The sequence below is a fragment of the Malurus melanocephalus genome, unplaced genomic scaffold (assembly GCF_030028575.1).
Source record: "Malurus melanocephalus ecotype Western Australia unplaced genomic scaffold, MMel_1.1 scaffold_2, whole genome shotgun sequence".
Taxonomy (NCBI): domain Eukaryota; kingdom Metazoa; phylum Chordata; class Aves; order Passeriformes; family Maluridae; genus Malurus; species Malurus melanocephalus.
The window spans coordinates 2,812,639-2,825,190 of record NW_026623234.1 but is presented as its reverse complement, the minus strand read 5'-3'; the positions used below and the strand labels follow the sequence as shown (position 1 = coordinate 2,825,190).

Below are 12,552 nucleotides of genomic sequence, written 5' to 3'. Positions count from 1 at the left end.
AGCGTTCCCTGGGACCGGAGCCGGCGGCGCAGCGCCGCCCGCCCGCGTCGTGCTGCCGGCCGGGCCGGGCCGGGCCGGGCCGCCCTGGAAGGTGCTGGAAGGAAGGGGGTCGGCAATGGCCCGTCCCGCTGAGGCGCTCGGGGCTTGGCGGGGTGCGGGCCGGGCCGGCGGCGTCCCCGAGTGGGGTCTGGCGGGCGGGAGGGAAGGAAAGGGTCGCTCTCTCGGCCTGGGTCCGGAGCCCAGCGCCGGCCGCGGTGCGCGGTCTCTGCTGGCGAGGGCTGCGCTATCGGAGAGAGTCCATCTGCTGAGGGGGTCGGAGGCGTCTGGGGAGCGGTGTCAATTTCTTGTGGCTGTTGTCCCGCATCTGAAGAGCCCKGGTTTCTGTCTGCTGTCTCCGGAGGTGCTGTCAGGAGATGTTTACTTGTTTTGTGGTAACTTGTTAGCTTTCCTTTCCGCTCAACTTGCAGCTCTCTGTGTCATTCACCTGTTGCATCCTGTCAGCCCAGGTCGCGAGTTTTCTAGGACAGAAATTTGTACGGTTGTCAGTTTGCATGGTGCTGTTCAAAGGTAACTTTGCTTACATTGGTGGYTGCGCTTCATTGTGCCGTTTCACTGACGCTTATGGTGTTCAGGTCCACAGATCCGTCAAGACAGTATTATGTTACGCGCCGGAAACAAAYCTTGGATCAGCGGTGAAAGAGAAATACTGTCGTCTGAAACTTCCTTTTCTTCTTTTCTTTTTCCTAAAGGGACATATGGGCCTTTCCCTGCAAGGCTTTTTGAGGGAGTCTCCATCACTGAGTCATGTTTCTGACTAACTATTGGGATCATTGTGTGTCAGTTTCTGGTATGACTGCAGGTTATGTTTGTCTGTAGGGAAGAGTCCTCTCAGATCTGCTGCTTGTTCCAAGGTACATGGAGTTGATCTGCTGTTCCTCTGTGTCGGAGAGAAGGTTRTACCTGAGAACAGACAAAAGAAAACAGGAAAACTGAGCTTTATTTCCTCTGCCGAATGTTGGGCTTGATTTTTTTAATTGACTCTGAATCAAGATGTAAACCCCTTGCTGAGGTGGAAAAAGAAAAACATTCCTTACGTTTTAATTATGGAAGCAAATTTAGCAAAACTGTTTGAAAACTTCAGCCAGATGTTGCTGAGGTCAACCCTTCTTTCATATGGGCTGTGGAAAGAGGGCATTGGATATAGTACACATTATGCCAGGACCCAGTGGAGGTTGGTCTTGCTACTTTTCTTTGCCTTTGCACTTGTGGCACATTCCCCAGAAAATACTGTGGCTGCAAGGCTTGTGAGAGCAGACTGACTGYGTGGCTTCCTCGTGTAACTCCTTTGTGAGATCTAGTACTTGCCGTGATACTTCTTTCTCATACATGCATATGCCCATGCATCCTTTTTCATACAGGAGGGCCAGTTTTTGCAGGAGAAAAGTCAGGGTGAAAATAATTAACAGCTTTGCCCCAGATCCCCAAAGTAAAAGGTGGGGGAAATAAACCTAAACCAGCCTGTGAGGCAGGACAGCAGTGGTGTCATTGTGGAGCTGATGGGAGTTCTGTAGCTGCCAGAGGAAATTCACAGCTACTCGTGTTGTGAAGGGATGCAGAGAGAAGTGTTATAGCAGAAACTATGTATTTTATATGTGGAGATATATATATATATATGTATATAGCCTAATCTAAGTAAATAGAGACAGGAAATTTTATCCTAGAATTAGTGTGTCCTGGCAGTGTGCCTGGGGTTGCCATCGTTGGCTGTTTCCAGTTACTGCTGCAGCTCCCTGTGCCTTGTCAGCATGTTTTTCTTACCAGCTGGCTGTGCAGGGAGGCAGGCAGAGGCTGTGCAGCCATACAAATACAGAGCAGGAGTTTGCTGCCTTACTCCTTGTCTTACACCTGCAGGAACAGTCATGTTTCCAGTGTGTGAAAGTGCATTTGATTGCAATGACTTTCTTTTCCTTTCTGTCGGATTAGTCCTCACAACTCTGCGTGCCTGCTTGTGCTGAGGTAAACAGAAGGATTAATATTTTGCTGTTGTTTGATCAAGTAGTGATGGTCTCAGATCTTAGAAGAATGTCTCTTRTAATTAGAGCTGGTCCGTAATTGTATGAATGACAAGATTGACAGTTTTCAGAATTTGAAGTTTTGAATTTAAAATACTTTACTGTTGCTGTTTTTCAGAAGTTGGGATCCCATCTGTCTAAGGAAGAGTATAGAATATAATGCGCTTTGTCTTGAGTGCATTGAAGGATGATCCTGCTTTCTGCTCTGGAAGCAGCTGCAATGAAAGTCTCATTGTTGCAGATGTGTGGGTCTTTGCATGTTGAATAGGAAAGCTTATCAGATTGTTTGTCACTCTCCCTCTTTTCCCTCCCCCAGCAAGTAATGAGATTCACACACCTGACAGTCTTGGAGAAAAATCAGTCTTCCAGAACTGTCATAGGTGTCCGCACCCATGGTGGTGGGGGTTGAACCTACCTGATTTTTAGGTCCATTCCAAAYGAAACCATGTTATGATTCTATATGCAGATACCTTGTTTCACTGGGGGAGAATGTTCTGCTTATCTGCTGTAGGATGTGTTAACTTGTTTTCCTTACAGCATAATAATTTAAGAAGGCAGAGTCACATTCTCTTGTATGTGGAAACTGCCTCGGTGTGAAGGAACTTCATCTTAGGAGGGAATACAGGGGAGTGCTACCTTCTGTTAGGTACAGGTTTGCATTAAGGCTGTAAACAAGTTGAACTTGGTCATTAGATCATATTTCTGCTTGTTTACAAGTATGATGTTTGATGTAGCATTTTCATTGTAGTTACTTTAGGTTTGAGAGATAAATATGTTGTTAAATTAAAAGAGACTGTCTGTGTTCAGTCAGACCTTAAAATTTACCAGTTAGAAATGGTACAATGGCTTCCTTTAGCACTCCTGTGTCAATTTTGTTCTGCGACTTCCTGCTCAGGACCAAATATTTTTTTCCCATATTTGGAACATAGACAAATTCCTTTCTTGTGTTCCCAGTAAAAGGGAGACATCTCTAAAGCTAGTGTAACTTGTACTTTATATCTGTAGATCTCAAAATCAGATTTCCTGTATAGCAAAATTACTTGCTTTATGGAGTCAAAAATAAAATGTTAAAGTCATTTACATAAATTTGGTGTAATATAAACCACTTTGAAGTGTACACTGTCAAGCTCTTAGCAATCTTATTTGGGGAGGACAAAGGTTAACTAAGGTAGTGCACAGAAGAGAGCAGRGCAAACCTTCCTAGTAGGTTTAAGGAGAGGAAAAGAGAAATATTTATTTAGTGAGAATTTGGTGAAGAAATGAAGAGAATATGTCAGAGAATGAAAAATCTAATTCTTGTTTTGAACAGACCCAAACTAGTGCCTCTAAGGACTGAGTAGGAGAACKATCTCGTGGGATGTGAGAATTGAAGCAATTTAAAAGCCATGCTGCAGTCAGGTTGTATTGTGTACTCATAGAAACCTCTCTGAGATGTAAATAAAAGATGTTAGGTGAGTATCAGACTGATTGCTAAAACACATGACTGACAAGAGAGTAGGTGCCTCTTGGCATTTAAGACTTTCTAGTTTATTTTAAGGTTTAAAAACATTTTGGCAAATATGCTCATAAAATTTCTTTAAATCAATCGGGCATGWAAGTTGTGTCCTGTCTCTCTCCAGAGGGTGTTGGCCCCCTGGTCCTACTGCAGCTGTGAGGAAAACAAGGTCGATTGGTTTACATCAAGGCTTCCCACTTGCTGATAGAAATCATGATTAAAGTKAGTGATTTAAATAATTCATTTAAGCTTTGTTTAGCATGTGATAATTTCTTAAAAGGCAGCTTTAGTTTAATCAGTTAGGCTCATCTATTAGTGCTTCTTGTCAAACAGGATGATACAGTGCATCTGCATACACCCATTTGTGCTGTTATATCACAGTAAATGTTTACATTACAGAATGGTCAGTTGTATTTACTGCGTGAATTTCCTTCCTCATGACTTGTAGAAAACTGCATTTGAACAAAAAGGTCAAATCAAACATGCTCTTTTGTATAATTACACTATAATTGCACAAATCATGCACTGGATACATAAGAGAAAATAAGTTTGCTGGAGTGTGCTATTAAATGACTGATTTTATCAAGGTAGTGTTACCTGTACTTAGCAGAATGAACTGGTTGGCTTTGGTCATTGTCTCTTTCCAGATCTTAGAATGAGCRTAACTCATTGTCCCTTGTCTTGTTTCCACCCAGAGATGGTAACAGAGAGATACCTCCCACTGTTTTTATTCTGCCTTCACCAGCTTTGAGTGAACTGAACTAATTTAATAAGTGAATTGAAGAAACAAATCTTTCTGCCTTTTTAAGAAAGATTTGTTTTGTACTTCAGTATATTCTGACTCTGYGGACTTAGTGACTCTCTTGAGTTTAGAAATCAGACTTTTTAAACATTCTCCAGTAKCTGTGTCCTGCTTGAATAGGAGGTGCACATGTTTCTTTAAATGGTTGGTTTAGACTTCATCACAAATTGCYATTAACTTAGAAAATAGATTGAACAAGCGTAATCTTGAAAACTTGGGTATGTTAGACCCATTTAAAGGAAAATGTTTGGAATTTAAGTAGTTTCAACTAGAGCTCTTATGAAATGAGGGCAAACAGGTAGGCTTCTGTAACAGCTCTGTAGTGTATCTTGGTTGCCAGGGACATACTTGCAAAAATGTGCCAGCCCCCAAAGGACTCCACATGCTTTGCCAGGGATTTTTGCTGGAGGATTTCACAGAGTCAGGCTGTCAGATATGCACACACTGGCTTTTTGCGCACCTACTGGCRGAAACTCGCATGCAGCTTTGTGTGGGCACACGAACTTGCACTGGAACAGCCTTTGCGACTTGCTGTGATGGTGCATGCCTTGACATGCAGGCACACATGCACACTCAGAGTCCCGGGGGCAGCCCTTGGCAGCGTGCGTTGGCTTGAACGAGAAGTGCCACCGAGGCAGGGCAGCTCAGCCAAGAGTAGAAGGAGAAGCTGCCACTTGGCCTTCAATCAACAACTTTGTGATTCTGATCTTCTGATTGAGTGCTTCTCACCTTTGGCCATTGTTTGTATGAAAGAAATAATATTCTGATTTCTGTGAAAGGGCCAGGAATAAGTTCAAAACATGGCTTTTGTGTTTGCAGCTGGTGAGGTGGACATTTTCAGGTATCTGCATGTCTGGACAGGGAGCCCTAGGTAAGGATATGATTTAAGGTCCATGTAGCATGTGGACAGGCAAGGCTGCACTAATGCACCACTAAGGAAGTTGTCAGAACCCCTTCTTTAACAAAGGAAGAGGGAGCTTCTGCTGTGAGGAGTGTTTTAAAATGAAAAATAAAAATATAAAATGCAAGATATAAAGTAACTGTAGATCCTGCAATGTAGCCTGTGTTATCTGTGTGTGTCTGAAAAGCAGGGACATAACTTTCTGGCCTGTATGGGACTGAAGAACAATTTTCTCTTGGTCTGTAGAAAGCTCCCAAGCTGCTGCTTGTTGTTCTAGAAATACAATAGGAGTGGAGAAAGGAAAAACCTTTGCCTGAAGAAGGGAAAAAATTCATGYTTATCACCTGTACTTTGAGGGCATTTTCTAAAGTGTTGCTTTTAAGCAGCACGCTGGGGGTGAAGGCTGAAGAAGAAAAACAAGAAKAGACTGCGGACTTTGTTCTCCCTTGTTTCAGTGTCCTCTTCCACTGCTACTCCCTGATACTTGCTCTGGGTGGTGCCTTCAGCGGTGTCCCAGAATCAGTGGGCCATCCACACCCTTCTCCCTTGACACAAGGATCAAAATAAGAAATGGAGCCACTTCTTGGCTTAGTCCCATTGCCTACTCCCACACACTYGTACACATGCTGCATTTTCCAGCCCTGATCTTGGATTCACATTTATTTCTGAAAAGTTAGGGTGATAGGAGTGCTCTGACAGGATAATATTTGCTTGCTGGCTTTGTGCAGACCCTGCTAAGAGCATCAGTCTTTGCAGGATTACTGTCTTCTCATTTATCCATGGGTCATGTGTGATGGTTCCCTTCTTGTGGCAGGGCTGTACCAGAGTTGGGAATAGGCTGCAGTCTTTGCAGCAGGATACTTGTAKCAAACTCAAGTGATCTGATAGTTACGTTCTTTTGCGTTTTTCTGTTTGAGCCTTTCCAGGCTGTTCTGGGCAGTGTTATTGTGGCAACAGAAGAACATTGGTCTGGTAGYGCCTCTGGTCTCTTTGTGCCTTGGCAGGGCTCTTTCTGCATGGATGAGAGTGAGGCCTGCCGGGTGCTTGGAGAGAACCTGCGAGGAGAGTCGGTGGCTCTGTTTTCCCAYCCAGTGGGTGTGCCAGGAGTGCAGCCATTCCACTGGCTGGTGTTTGAGCAGTGGACTCTGTCCGGCTCTGGACTGTTTTCCAGTTSAGTATTTGTGGTGATGTCAGGCAGTGTGAGAAGGGAACATGATTTGGCAGGACAAAGTCTGCAGAAAGTTCAGCTCCACATTTGGCCTAGAGCCTTGGAGGGAATGAGATCTACACACTCATTCTGCTACACAGCCTGTCACACGCCCTCTCACATGCTCCCTCCCTGTCACACAGTTCTCTTTCTCTCATTTTCAGACCTTTAACCCTTCCCTCCTAGCTTCTGCCTGGTGGGTTTATAAGACTCAAAAAAAGTCCTCCTTTGTTTTGCTGATACTGTACCTTGTAAGGGTTCAGTTGCAATCACCCCCAAAGCAGAAATAGCCTATACAGGCCAGAATCCAGAACAGTAGTTAGAAGCAGAGCAAGTTTACTTTACAACAAAGCTCTTAACAGTCTTTTRTTCTGACCTTCACTCATCTGCCAGTCTTCACTGTGTTCTTGGCAGGTCWTCTGGCTGATCTAGGTTTGGGTATGTACATCTGCAACCCTCCCTTTCTTCTGCTCTTGTATGAGCAGTATTCGCAAAACCTAACAGAATATGTCCCTGATCATGGTTGAGTGGGGAACAGAGTAATAGTCAAGCTTACTTTGAAGCAGTTTAAAACTCTTTTCCAGTATCCCTCTGATGTGTTCTTTGTGCAGGTTTTTCTGTAGTACTGTAATTTCTTTCTGACCTCTGTGCTACATCTAGGGATGGTACTTCTATGAATGGGAATCGGTGCTTTTCCCCTACTGCCCTGAAGGGAATCTTAATGAGTTTCCTGCCTGTTTTGCAATCCAGTACTGTATTTCTGGTTTGCCTGTAAGCGGTAGTGTTTATTTTGATTGATGCTTTTGGGTGGAATGGTGCTTGGATCCAAAGTGTTTTATAGAGATGTTATTAAGAGGCTGTTTCCCAGAAACAATCTCCTATCAGTTATGGTGATGTGCATCATGCTGCTGGAAGTACCCCTGGGGTGGGAGGAAAGGAGGAAGTTGAAAAAAATGAACAAGCAAATTTACTGTAAGCAGCCCTCTCCTTCTATTTTTTCTTTTTTTTTTTGCCTCTGTTCTTCATGCCCTCTAATTTCATAGCTGGTAGAGGATGGAGAAGACCAGTTTGAAAGAGAAGGTGGTCTGGACAAGGGATAGGAGTTGAGGGCTTTTAAGTTCACTTTTTGTTTCTATTTTTGGCTTTGCCRTGATACATTGTACAGCTTTATGTGTCTTTTGTCATCTTGTCTTTCTGGTAAAATGGTGCAGCTGCTTCTTTCTTGCCTTTATCTGTGTTAGTAGCTCAGTGCTGTGAGTCGGCTCTGCCATGTTCCTGCTCAGAGGAGTCAACGGCTGTTTGGGGTTCTGTGTTGAAGAGATGGGCTGAGACAGCCTGAGGAGCTGAGATTTCCCTTTTGTGATGCCAGCTGATCAAGGTGCTTGGCTAGAATAGATTTGGATGATGAAATGTTGTTCCCTTACTGCATAGTTGAGAAAAGGATTTTTTTTTAAGGAAACAATCAGGTAAAAAAAAAACCAAAACAGTTTGTTGGGGAATTATTTGTCATTATCATTTTCTACCTGCAGAAGAAAGGCCTGCAGTGCTCTTTTCAGACATAAGCTAGATGGTCCTCTTATTCCTTATGGACTAGGTTTAGCCCTTTTCCTGGGCATCTCCACTACCCAGATGCTATGCTATTTTGGGTATTGGTTCTTGCTTCCCTTATTTTTATTTTATTTTTTTAAAATTTTTTTTTAGAGTTCTGATCTCTTGCTTTGGCTTGAAAGTAGCATTGGGATGACTTCTCAAATCTGCTGTGAGTGAGCCTTGTGTTCCCTGAAGCAGGGCTGTAACATCTGTGGGATTAAGGGTCATAAAGGAGGAATGTAGGATCCATGGTGGTGTTTTTGTTCTGTAATGTGGTGCTCTCAAGAAAGCCTACAATAATTGAAGAGAGAAGCTTCTCTAAGTCTTCCTACTCCTTTTCAACTTCTGTGCAAGCCTCATTTTTTAAAAAAAACCAGCTTTTTGGACCTAGTTGGTTAYTGTCATTGCTTCTGATCTCAGTGACACTGTGTATTATTTCTTGTCTCTTTTAAACTCTGTTCTCTGGGAAGATAAAGGAAACTCTGGGTTGTAAAACTATTGCTTCAAAGAATGCCTGACTGTTACGTTTTGCATAGCTMTGTATACTTGTGCAAAACAAGATATTGATGGCTGAGTAAGTGTAGAGAAGGCACCCAGAAAGAAACTGAGTCTGTAGTCCTGTTTTCCATGATGTCATGCAGTGGCATTTATAAAGAAACGGAGGTGGTGGGGTTGGATTGCATTTTYGGCCTTCATGTAGGACATGGTGATCTGTTGCTGCAGGAAGGGTATGTAAGAGCTGGTCAGCAGCAGGAATAATAAGCTGCAAACATCTCAACTTTACTTTTCCAAACTGAAGGGGGATTTTGTTAGTTGGCAGATTATTTCATAGTAGGAAGTTTTGTTGGTTGCTTGAACACTTTTCACATTTGGTTTTATTCTTTTATTTTGGTTGGTGGTGTGTGTATATGGTGTTGTGGTTAGAAATGTGAAGGAATGACACTATTAGCCAGTACAGGGGCCCTAGAAAGAGAAACAGACATGTAMACCAAAACCACCTTTACATAGATACATTTACATGTGCAAGGGGGAAAAAGACACTGCTAGGATAACTAAATTTSCTTGGAGAAATTGAGTGGTATTGGCAAAGGAATGTTGTTGCCATTTTAAAGTGAGTTTCCATAGGGAGAAACTGCTATTATAGTTTATGCTGACGTATTCTGTGGACAAGGCCCCAGGCTGGATTCCCTCTCTTCCCAAGAAGCAGCACAGAGCTGCCCTTTGCTTTTCTGCTCTGCTTTAAGTGTTTTGATCCTCCTGGAAGGAGCACAGATGAGATTTTTCCTGTAGGAAGTCCCTATCAAAGACTCAGTCATGCTTCCTGGTATCTGAAGGTCGATGCTGATAGTGGTGTTGAGCTGTCAGTGAGCTGAAGTCACGGCCAGACACAGGGGATTATTGCAGTTCAGCTTCAAACAGCAAGTTCTGCTCATGTTCATCCCTGTGGCTGCAAAAGTTGGTATCTCTCTAAAGCGGCTGTGCTCTGTCTCCTCCCCATGTTCGGACACTGTTTGACAGCTCACCTGGCAAGACAAAACTGAGAATGGATGAGTGGTCATGTTATAGGATGGCTTGGAGGGGAGGGGAAGATGGAGGGATGCTGCTGCTGCCACATATTCCTTGCTGTAARCTTGTGCATGCCCTGGTTTTGGCCATTCCTGAGGTGGCTATGCTCTACGTTAGCCAGAAGTTTGAAAGCTGAGGCGACTGTAGAAGGCCTAGAAGGGGTAGAAGGGGCTAGAGTTTTTTTTTACTCAGATCGGGCTTGTGTCATTTTCCAGAGTTCAAAGGAACTTGTGTCAATGACTCTTTAAAGGAATTTTATGGCAACAAGGTGGCCCCATCACTCCTGTTATCACTTGTTATTCATTTTCAGTTCATTAACCAGGGAGAAATCTATCTTCTTACCATAATTCCTCCCTCTCCTTGTTCCCTTCCCTTCCCTCTTCTCTCTCTTTCCCTACCCACTTGTCTGCCTGTTTCTGTCTCCCTTTGTCAGAGGGACTAATACTTCCTTGCAAACAGGAAGAGGCAAGAGCAGCCCTGTGTGCAGTGTGAATGAACTACAGTAACCTCATCTCCTTTCTCCTGCTCTCAGTTGCAGAACCAAGGACATCTGGCAGTTGGGAGAGAGGGAGGGAGGAAAAATAAAGACACAGCCCATTTCAGGATCTTACGCACCCTGAAAGCAGTCACATGTATGCTCTCTTTTCCTCTTGCTCCTTGTGTTGACATGGCTCTCTTTGATCAGGCAGAAACCAAGAGTTGAAGGGAAGGGCAAACCCAAAACCTCAGCCTTAGCTAGGCAGGGTGTAATGTCAGGCAGGTGAGAGAGCAGGGAGCATGTGCTGCTGGAGAAGGCAGGTCAACAGGAGAGCTGATTTGCAAAACAGTTGCTGTTAGAGGTGGGCTTTGCAGAGCCTGTAGTGTCCTGGGTGGGACTGGAGTCAGCGCATTCCATYATCATCTGATTTAAAATCTGGGAAGCCATATTTCCCAAATTAGGGAGTCCACAGGTTCTGCAGGAAAGAAAGAAATCTTGTACTCTGCAGATCACGGACAAGGGGCAAGTTTGGTTGTTTGAATTTTTTTATGTGGAGCAAAGCAGAAGTACTTTGGGCTTATTCTGCCCTGGTTTATTGCATTCTGTTTGACTGTACAGCTGTGCCTTATGATTTCAATTCACTTTGTTAACTAACCAGTTTGTTCACTTGTTTCAGTCCTATATTCCTTCCTGCCTGATGTAGGGTGAATCTGTCTAGGAACTTAYGTTGCTACCATTGTTTATTTATAATAGACACTCTTCACCCACAGAATACCTAAGTCMTATTAAGTTCAGATTCAGAAATGTCTGTAGAACTCTTGGCATTCTGGTTGTAATTACAAGGTCTAATTAGGGAGACTTCCAGTCTCCCAGAACTCAGCTTTTCTCTGTAATAGCCAGACCTTTCCCTCCTCAGTGTTCTTTTAGACATACTGTCTTTCAGAGTAACACTTTTCAGGAAAGACCATTGTTRCACCTTTCTTCTCTTCTCAAGTACTCTTTCAACCAAGTGACATACATTTGTTTATTTTAATCTTTTCCATTGTTAGTCTCTTCTGCTGTTGTTCTCTGAACTTTTTCATGGTTTCCATACCTGACCTGGGTAGGAGACAGCATGCTTTGTGTTGAGACTAAACTAAACCCACTGAGAGCTGGATGCTGCAGTGAGCCCACTTCAAAGGAAGAGACAAATGTTTGGGCAAAGGCCATGCCAGGATTCAGCAAAGTCATGGGTAATAAAAGAGTTGGTCAGCAGCAGGAGTAAAACCCAAAGTAAGGCAGGGGGCAGGGGGAGGCAGGCTCTGAAACTCCGAGCAAGGGAGGGAGAGGTGGGAATGAGACCCTTAACTTGAGGGCAAGAGACTGGAATGCAGCTGCACAGCTGCAAGTGGCTTGTAGCACTCTTCTGCATAATTGTCAATGGTAGCAACAACTTAAAAGGCTCACAGAGCAGCGCTACAATCTTGGACAGCTGCTCGTGGTCAGCTGAAGCTTAGCTGGACAGCAAATGAACGCAATCAGGAGGCTGTAGCTTTTCTTTATCAGCTTGGGACTGATGGCGGCTCGCAAACTCCTTCCAGTTTATGGTTGCCTTTATGCTTWTGGGAGATCAAAGTGGATAGTGTGATTTCAAACTGTGTCCCTGCTGTTACAGCAGGAGCACTGAGCTAGTCTGTTCCCTGAGAGTTGCAGAACTGTTTTTTCCATTCTTTGTAAACATACTGTTCAAAATAATTCTTTACAGTATCCCATTGTACTGCTTTTCACACTTTGCATTTTCGTGGCTTGTCCCTCCCATTGTCAATCTGAAGGTTATTATTTTTCCTCAGGAGTTTTTTGGCAGTTTTCACATGTAATACTTCATTTCAAAGTGACAGGTTCTTTTTCTGTCTTCAAAGGTACAAGGGGTCTTTTTCAACTTTTTCCTAATTGAAACATATTATATGTATACTTTTGCCTCACTCATAGACCTGCTATCTTTTTCAGCATTTCTTAAGAAACGTGATGATGTAGAGGGAAGGAAGAATGAGCCAGCATGAGCTAGGAATAATCTTTATTTCTGTGAAACAGCTACAAGGTAGTGCCAAGATCCTAGGGAAGATTTGTGAAAATACTCTGGCTGTGACAGCAGACACAGTATAGGAAGAGCATTAGGTTACGAAATACGGTTACTCTGTGTGAAAAGACTGAAACAGTGGTGACACTCAAGGGGCTTAGTTCTCTGCTCTAGAGTCCTGTGAAATCTCAGTCTATCAGGTGGGAGCTTTTTCTTGGCCATTTTCTTGGCCAGATCTGCAGCCAGCATTTGATACCCAAGATGGCATCATCACTGTGTTGAATTGTGCTTTTAGGTTTCAGCACAGGTCATATTGCACTGCCATGGGTCCAGCTTTCAGAGGTAAATACTAGCACCCAGTATGAATCTGTATTGCGTATCAGAA

At 43.6% G+C, this 12,552-nt stretch overlaps 1 protein-coding gene across 6 annotated transcripts in view; it reads left to right on the top strand.

Annotated features, from left to right (window-relative positions):
- Window positions 1–12,552, top strand: part of NR1H3 (nuclear receptor subfamily 1 group H member 3) — a 30,839-nt gene that overhangs the window by 2,362 nt on the left and 15,925 nt on the right. Inside the window, exon 1 of one of the 6 annotated variants that reach the window (XM_057364869.1) lies at window positions 39–91. The exons of the other annotated variants lie outside the window; for them this stretch is intronic. The gene's annotated coding sequence lies outside the window, so the exon portion shown is untranslated. Of the gene's footprint in view, window positions 1–38; window positions 92–12,552 lie in introns of those variants that run through there. 6 annotated transcript variants of the gene reach the window in all.